At 36.9% G+C, this 9,390-nt stretch overlaps 1 non-coding gene across 1 annotated transcript; it reads left to right on the top strand.

The window, feature by feature from the left end:
- The first annotated feature begins 1,260 nt into the window (after positions 1 to 1,260).
- LOC121479624 lies at positions 1,261 to 1,364 on the top strand. Its single transcript, XR_005984780.1, has one exon. It is a non-coding gene; the product is annotated as a small nucleolar RNA U13 (small nucleolar RNA).
- Positions 1,365 to 9,390: the final 8,026 nt, after the last annotated feature.

Here is a 9,390-nt window from a genome sequence, read left to right as displayed (position 1 = left end):
CAGCTTCATTTCGAAGTATTTTCTTCTTTGGTTGCTACTACAATTGCTAATTTCCCACTACCACATTATCCAACCAATTATTCTATATATATCGGAAAATGATTGATTTGGATGTATTTTTGTGTGTGAAATCAAGTACTTTACTAATCTATCTCATTGTTCATAATGATATTCTCTTACTTATTTCTCTTAATCTACTATCATCTGCCAATAATGATTGTTGTGTCACCTTCTTTTAAATATCCATACCTCTCAGTACTTTCTCATGTCTAATTATATTAGTACTTCTAAACTGGGAGTACTAGTAGTGATGAGAATTCATCTGTCATGACAAAAACTTAAAAAGCTTCCATTAAAAATGATGCTGGCTTTAATATGTTGTGTATACACATGCATATAAAATTTTAATGTCCAAGAAGTTGTATCTTTTCCTATCACACTGATGGCTTGCGTTTCTTATTAATATATTTGTTTTCTTTTTCTTTCTTTCTTTTTCCTTAATTAAAAAGGAATGTTGGATTTGTCAGAATTTTTAAGACCCAAGTATAGGATTTGTCAAAGGCCTTTTAGGTACCAGTTCATTGATCCACACTAAATTTGAATTATCATTAAATATGCTTAGACATGTTCATGGACTGTTAGTTCCATTTTACTGATCTACAAGTCATTTCTAATACCAGTCTCATATAAGTTTATTTATTGACCATTGTGACACATTATAATAGCTAGTGACATGAGTCTCTTTATTTCTCTAGGGTTTTCTTGGCTAATGTGGCTCAATATTCTAATCATTATTTATATTGCTATCATGTAGAGAGCAAAAATTAATAAAATAGAAAATAATACAAAATAATTTGGAGCACTTTGATTTCAAATTTTTTTTAAAAATCAAGTACCACCAATTCTAGGGGAAGCAGAAATCAATATGAGCTTAAAAAGTGATGGACAAAAAAAAAGTGATGGACAGTTTTGTAGAAGACCTATATTTTCTAGTTAAAGAAGAGAATAGGAGAAAGAGGAGAAAATTAATTTACAGGGTGATGAAGAAGGCAGACATCTTGATTAAGAGTTATTAGTTTAGGTTGAAGTATATTTGAGTAGGAAAGCACACTTGTTCTACTATAAGAAGGATGTCTATGAAGAAAAACAATTTATTATTTAGCCAAATAATTACTAGAATAAGAACTAAGGAATTATAGTAAGATAAGGAAATAAAATCTAATATAAAATAATGATATTGAGTCAAAGAAGAATAAGAGGATCCTTTTGTAGTTCATGAGCATGATGATTGGGGGCTCATGCCGTTGTGTGACATGTGCCTCCCTGAAACCTTGTTATGACCATGGCACATTACCCATCTGACATGAAATTTAAAAAAAAAAAAAAAAAAAAAGAACTTTAAAAATCTTACAACATGAATAAATGTACTTACCAGACCAGAAATTTCCTATAAACATACTTTGAATTATTTTCTTCTCCAAGGAGTTTATTGTTTTATTTAAATATAATAGTATAAATCTCTGAAAACATCTAATTAATGTCACAGTGGTGGAGAGAGGTTGAGTAATTCCTAGGGAAGCGAGTAGAGAGAATTATATGGATAAAGTTCAAATAAGATCTTCATAATATGCTCCCCCTATAACCTTTCCATCTTTCTCATCTCAAGCTGTCCACATTAGATTGAACTCTTTACACTTCTCAAAGGACAGCACATCTTCCCCATCACCCCATCCTCCAGTATCCACTCCCTTTTCCTCTAGACATTTGTACTCACAGTGCCAACACAGGATTCAAAAAAATTCTTCTATCTCCGTCTGGGACAGGCAGTGTTTTCTTGGCTTCCATTGCACCTCAGGTATTCCTCTCCAAATCCCTGGTTTTTCTGGACTGTCCCCCTCAGTATAGATACCATGGAAGGCATCTTAATCTTTCATTTAGCATTTAGTATATAGTGGTGGAAATAAAAATTTTTATTTTAAATTATGGAAATAAAAATTAACTCTTTAGAAAATCTTAAGAGGGACACCTTGGTGGCTCAGCAGTTGAGCATCCGTCTGCCTTCAGCTCATGGCATGATCCTGGGGCCCGGGGAGTGAGTCCCACCCACATGGGGCTCCCTGTGAGAAGCCTGCTTCTCCCTCTGTCTATGTCTCTGCCTCTCTCTATGTGTCTCTCATGAATAAATAAATAAAATCTTAAAAAAGAAAAAAATCTTAAGAGATTCAAGACACAAATTCGTTACTCACTTTTCACAACGCAGTGAGGTTAAAACGTCACATGATGGCATATCCATAACTGTGAATCAAATCAAGCAAGCCCTCCTCTTCCTGTACTATCTGTAAAGATTAGGTAAGAGAAGGAGTCCAAGTCATTTATATCAGAATAAGGGAATCATAAAGTTAGAAAGACCCATGAAAATCATTCATCCAGTGGTGTCTGGTTGAGCTTTTAATAAAATGCCAATGCCTAGGTCTCTTATCTCAGGGGAATCTGACTTAGCTCATCTAGTATGGCCAGTTGTATTTTTGGAGTTCCCCAGATGCTTCTAATAAGCACTCAGAATTGAGAACAACTGATACAATCCTACTCCTTCATTTTGCCAATGAGGCAGACATGACAGGTGAAGTCATGTGGGTGAATGGACCGGAGACACAATGAAAATAAGCAAGGTGCCTCAATATACAATATAGTTCTGTTTCCATCAAATCATATTTAATAACAAATTATTTCTGTAAAGGTGAGGAAATAAATCCTGTAAAGTCTAATGACACTATATGATTTATTACAGAAAGAATGATTAGGAATTCAGCAAATCTGGAAGAACCTGCTTACTTAAGATGAGCACTGTGGATGAAATTAGCTGGACCGAAAGTAAATCAACCACAAGCTGCATGTGGTGGCACTTCAAAATAAATGTAATGAGAAGCAATTTGAAGCAAAAAAAAAAAAAAAAAAGATTCCAACTGCCAGGCAAAGGCAGATTCTATGCAGGAAATAACTTGGCTGAATAAATAGAACTAGCTAAGACTAGATTATACAAACATGATTTATTTCTAATTCAGACAAAGCTGAACTATACAGCAACTCTAGCTACTTATGATTTCCTATCTGTGAAATCTTAGGCTGGTAACAAGCATGTATTTACAGCTTTCTGCAAGTCTTATCCCTGACAAGGAGAAATAAAGGAGGGCTCTCAGGTTCACAGGAACTGAATATGGAAATTACATTGGTGCAAGAGGTCAAATTTTTCTAAGATTTATCTTCCAAATTTAGAATATTTAAAAAGTTAAATTGAGAATGACAATGAGGGAGGTCAATGGAAGAGACAAATTAATATTTATTGGCAGAGAAGGGACCAAGAAAGCATGTGGTGCTGTTTTATTTCCCCGCCGCAGCTCCAATCTCCATCCTCCACTCAAGTCAACTCTATTTCCAGATGGTCTTTCAGTTCCAAGACTCAAAGAAATAGTCTTATATCCAGGATAAAAACTGCTTGCCTTATTACTTGACATATATTTTCATAATTACTTTATACTATTTCTCAACTTTTTAAAAATATAATCTTTCAATATATAGGCATCCTATCTCAGTTTGTGATCCCGAACATATAGCAATATGATTTTCTGACTCATACAAACTTTAGGAATATTTGTCTTAGCTTTCTGTTTTATATATATATACACACACACACAAATTTCCATTTTTCATTTCAAGTTGAATTTTTGAGCTAAGAATATGTGATACATGACTCAAATTAGTGAAACTCAGGAAACTAAAAAATGTGCTATAGTACAGAAAGGATAAGGCCATTTGGGTTCTTATGCTCTAAACCAGTGTTAAGGTTGATATTTAGGTATCACGAACAGAATAATAAAACACTCTAAATAAAGACTATTATTAGCAAATAGGTTACATATATCACAGGTAAATTGTAACCTTTATTTTTACCATATTAAAGTAATTTCTAGGGGTGACTGGGTGGCTTAATCAGTTAAGTTTCTGTCTCTGGCTCAGGTCATGATCCCAGCTGTTCTGTGATAGAGCCCTGCATGGGCCTTTCTACTCAGCGGGGAGCCTGCTTCTCCCTTGCCCTCTGCCCCTCACCCCGCTTGTGCTGTGCTCTCCCTTTTTCTCCCTCTCAAATAAATAAATAAGATCTTCAAAACTATGTAATTTTCAGTTATTTCAAAGGCTGGTTGGTCAATGTATAGGTTGTAAAGACCCTTTCCATATCTGTCTCCTTCCAGTTATTCATGAGACAAACAGGAGTGATCTGGAAGGAAGACGAAGTAAATCTTTAACCCATCTCAAATGCTTCCTTTTAGTAGCTTTCATAGATATTGTGGCAATTTGGATGAAAGATAACTAATGCTTAAGACTTAGAAATCATCCGTAGATGTTACTCATCCAGGTTCTCATAATGGAAAACTGCCAACTGGATCAACTATTCAGATCAGTATATTTTGTTATTGGGCCATGTGTTTCACAAACTCAGATCCCAAAGCTACAATTCCATTTTAGATCCAATTAAAATGTCAGTCACACCAAAATATCCCCCACCCAACGTGATATCCCATAATATTCAGGGTAAACCCATGAGAAAATAAAAGCAGAAAAGACTTTCAGGCCCCCTATCTACCATCACTTACTAGTTTGTTTGAAAAAATTCAAATGGTTCCAATTTCAAAGTAAAGTTGACTCAATTAGCCAGGAAAATTCACCCCCAAAATGCACTCCTTCACTTTTACACCTTAATCCATTACTTTTCCAATTTTTCCTAACAGAGTCCATGGAAAGCTCTTGGATTTTTTTTTACACTTATCCCCCTGTAATCTCCTTCCATTCTCCCCACAAGGTACAATGGTACCTAATAATGAGTTGCAAACTTTTTCTGTTATTTGATATTTGCAGGACCTTTGCCATTACTAATCTTCTCTCAGCCAAGTTTACATCTTTAAAATAAGTGTATCCAGGGACACCTGTGGCTCAGGAAATGATCCTGGGGTCTGGGATCGAGTCCTGCATCGGGCTTCCTCAGAAAGCCAGCTTGTGTCTCTGCCTCTCTCTCTGTATCTCTTATGAATAAATAAATAAAATCTTTTTTTAATTTTTATTTAATTTTTATTTTTTTAATAAATAAAATCTTTAAAACAATAAAATAAGTGTATCCACCTTTGCCTTGTAAAATTATTGTCAAGATTTGTGATAGAGTGGGATGCCTGGGTGGCTCAGCGGTTTACCGCCTGCCTTCAGCCCAGGGCATGATCCTGGAGTCCCGCAATCGAGTCCCACATCAGACTCCCCACATGGAGCCTCCTTCTCCCTCTGCCTGTGTCTCTGCCTCACTCTCTCTCTGTGTCTCTCATGAATAAAATATAAAATAAAATAAATAATAAAATAAAAATAAAATAAAAAGATTTGTGATAAAGTATGTAAAGAAGCCTGCTGTATATGAAGCATTCATCAAGTGTTAGCTATTATTTTACTGTTTTCCCCTATGTTCTCTATATTCTGTATCTTGCATGAAGAGGCTCAAAGGGAAGATAAGAATTAAGTAATAAATGAAAGCTTGAAAAAATTTTAAAAAATAAACAAAAAAACGGGTTTTCATTTCAGAGCTATTTCCTGATTAGGCAGGATCCTCAAGTCACCTTCTCTGAACCTTGATTCCACTGCACTTTTAGTTTGTGAAGAGGTGGCTTGAATGAGTCCATTTGAACTATTCAACTTACATCATTTGAGAAAATTCATAACCTTAGAGAGAGCTCTTACAAGCATGAACTAACAGAACAAGCATATCCTCAAAGTCTAGAGGTTTTAAGTCTTATTTAGAAGAAAGCAGGGAGTCTCTCCTGTCTGTGGCAGAAACACCACATAAGAGGAAAATTAAAGACTTGTGTGATTAAAAAAAAAAAAAAGTCAATTCATAAGAAGTTCTTTAAGTCTACTATTCCAAATCTTCATTTAGTTTCTAATACATTTGAGAGCCACTGAAGACTTTGGAGAATAGTAGTGTGATCAGAACACTACCATGAATACCACAAGAAGTTTGCCTTGTCACTTGGAAGAGATTAGAGGATAGAGAAAGTAAATGATAAAATTTTAGTCACTTAAACAACTGCTAAAGCTGTCCACTGGTAGCTATTACATATTTCAAGTTGTTATATAAAGTGTAGCTTTCGGGATCCCTGGGTGGCGCAGCGGTTTGGTGCCTGCCTTTGGCCCGGGGTGTGATCCTGGAGACCCAGGATCGAATCCCGCCTCAGGCTCCCTGCATGGAGCCTGCTCTTCCCCCTGCCTGTGTCTCTGCCTCTCTCTCTCTCTCTCTCTCTCTCTGTGTGTATGTGTCTCTCATGAATAAATAAATAAAATCTTAAAAAATAAATAAATAAATCTTAGGTATTTCAAAAACTACCTTGATGTGCCCGATAATTATGTGACCATTTCTTTAAGAAATACCAAGTTTTAAAAATATACATATATATTTTTATATAAAAATATAAGCTGCATTCACTGCTTCCCTGATTTTAAAAAAGATTTATTTATTTGAGAGAGAGAGAGCTCATGCAGGGGGAGGGGCAGAGGAAAAGGGAGAGAGAGTCTTAAGCAGACTCTGTGCTGAGTGTAGAGCCCAATGTGGGGCTTGGCTAGAACTCATGACTCTTGAGATCTGGACCTGAGCCAAAGCCTAGAGTTGGACACTTAACTGACTGTGCCACCCAGGTGCCCTGCTTCCCTGCTTTCTTAAGTAGACTGTACTAAATATGATTTGATGCTTTATTGATGACTCAGCACCATAATAAAACGCTTTCATTATAACGGTGAGCTGTGATTCAGTGCTGTGTGACCCAGCTGCCAAAGGAAGAAAATGCAAGGAAAGCCTACGTACACAAAGTTCAGAATAAAAGGAGTAAGAGATGGTTTGTTTTCTAACTACTCATTTCACCCCTGAACTGGATACACCATACTGCATGTCCCACTTTAGGAAGGATATCAGCAAAGTAGAACATTCTAGGGCAACCAGGATGGTGAGTGGTCTTGAAATAAGGTCTACCAGGGAAATCACTGAAAGAAGAATTAGAGGTTTCACTTACAAGAGAAAACTTAGAAAAGATAAATATTTAAATGTTGGTAGTGTTGTCTTTTGAAGGTGCCTTAGCTATAAACTGCAAATACCTAGATTAGAGACTAAGACCAATGGGTAAAAACTATTACAGGGGAACACATTTTGCTTCATATAAAAAGAACTCATCTTTGTAATTTGCTTTCGTTCACAATTCATATGCAAGATCCTATTAGGTTTCACAGGTAATAGAAAGATGAGTTACCTAAGTATAGGGCCTCCCCCCCCCCCCCCCCCCAGTGAGGCAATAGCCTACTGCATTTGGAGCACAGAATATGTGAGATGAGAAGCATACAAAGTTGGAAAAGTAAATGGAACCAGATCATGAGGAACCTGGAAAGCTAACTTGAGGACACTAGGTTGTTTTAAATAATTATCAGGGGGGTGTGCCTGAGTGACACAGTTAAGCATCAGACCCTTAATTTAGGCTCAAGTCACGATTGCAGGTCTGTGAGATCAAGTTCCATGTTGCACTCCACATTCAGTGGGAAGTCAGCTTATCTCCCTCATCTTCCGTTTCTTATCTCCCTAGCCCTGCGTGCACAGTTTCTCTCTCTCTAAAATAAATAATTAAATCTTCAGATAAATAAATAATTTTTTTTTAAAGATTTCATTTATTTATTCATGAGACACAGAGAGAGAGAAAGTGGCAGAGACACAGGCAGAGGGAGAAGCAAGCTCCATGCAGGGAACCTGATGTGGGACTCGATCCCGGGTCTCCAGGATCAGGCCCTGGGCTGAAGGCGGCACGAAACCGCTGAGCCACTACGGCTGCCCCCAGCTAAATAAATAAATAAATAAATAAATAAATAAATAAATAAATAGGTTATTGGGATGAACAAAGCATTTTAAACCCCCTTTTAACTCAAATTTTATTTAGAAAAATAATTATAAAACAAGTTCACTATTAAAAATTCAAAGATAGCAAAATAGGGTACATGCAGAGTGAAAGCTGACCATCAAACCCAATTCCCCGGGGGTAAACATAAACAATTTAGCTTGTAGCTTTATTTAACCTTTTTGTGGCTCAGGTTCTTCATCTACAATAACAGATAATAACAGCACCTACTTCATAAATGTGTTATAAGGATTGAGTGAATAATTGCCAGGACACCGGGGTGGCTCAGCAGTTGAGCGTCTGCCTTCAGCTCAGGACAATATCCTGGAGTCCTGGGATCGAGTCCTGTATGGAGCTCCCTGCATGGAGCCTGCTTCTCCCTCTGTCTATGTCTCTGCCTCTCTCTCTGTGTGTGTGTGTGTGTGTGCATCTCTCATGCCTCTCTCTCTCTCTCTCTCTCTCTCTCTGTGGCATGAATAAATAAATAAATAAAATCTTGTAAAAAAATTGCCAACTCCATGAAGGCAAGGATTTTGTCAAGTTCAGGGATTCTCAACCTCTGCACCACGGGCATTTTAGGTTGAATAATTCTTTGATGTGAGGAGCAGTCTTGGGCAATGTAGGATAAGTAGCAGCATCCTGGCTTCTACCTGCGAGATACCAGTAGCAATCCCCCTATACATGCATTCTTGTGACAACAAAATATGTTTGCAGACATAGCCAAATGTCCCTTAGGAGCAACATCACCCCAAGTCAAGAACCACTGATTTCATTTATTGCTGAATATCTATCACTTAGCATAGTATGCAAAGAATATCTGTGGATGGAATTGATAAATACATTTAAAGATCCTTGAGTGGTGCTTGTACATAGGAAGCCCTCAGTTAACTGCTAGCAATGTTAGCTATTTTTATTATACTATTTTCCCACAAGACTATGCCACATATAACTATTTCAGCATAAATGAGATCAAAATGTGTATATTTCACTGCAATTTGAAACTTTTAACTAATGGTATGTATTAGACATTGGTTTTTTTTTTTTAAGATTTTATTTATTTATTCACAAGAGACACACAGAGAGAGAGGCAGAGACACAGGCAGCAGGAGAAGCAGGCCCCATGCAGGGAGCCCGACGTGGGACTCGATCCTGGGACTCCAGGATCACGCCCTGGGCCAAAGGCAGGCGCCAAACCGCTGAGCCACCCAGGGATCCCCCTGTATTAGACATTGTTTTATGTCACCATATATAGATACAGCTCTATCTCAATCATTTTCCTTTTTCATTTTATTTGAATTTCAGTGTAGTTGACATATAATGTTATATTAGTTTCAGGTATACATTATAGTGATTCAACAGTTCCATACACTACTCAGTGTTCACCAAGATAAATGTACTCTTAATCCCTCCACCTATTTATCTCAATCAT

Source organism: Vulpes lagopus, chromosome 20 (genome assembly GCF_018345385.1).
Source record: "Vulpes lagopus strain Blue_001 chromosome 20, ASM1834538v1, whole genome shotgun sequence".
Lineage (NCBI taxonomy): Eukaryota > Metazoa > Chordata > Mammalia > Carnivora > Canidae > Vulpes > Vulpes lagopus.
The sequence above is the reverse complement of the archived record's forward strand: the minus strand, read 5'-3'. Positions and strand labels throughout refer to the sequence as shown.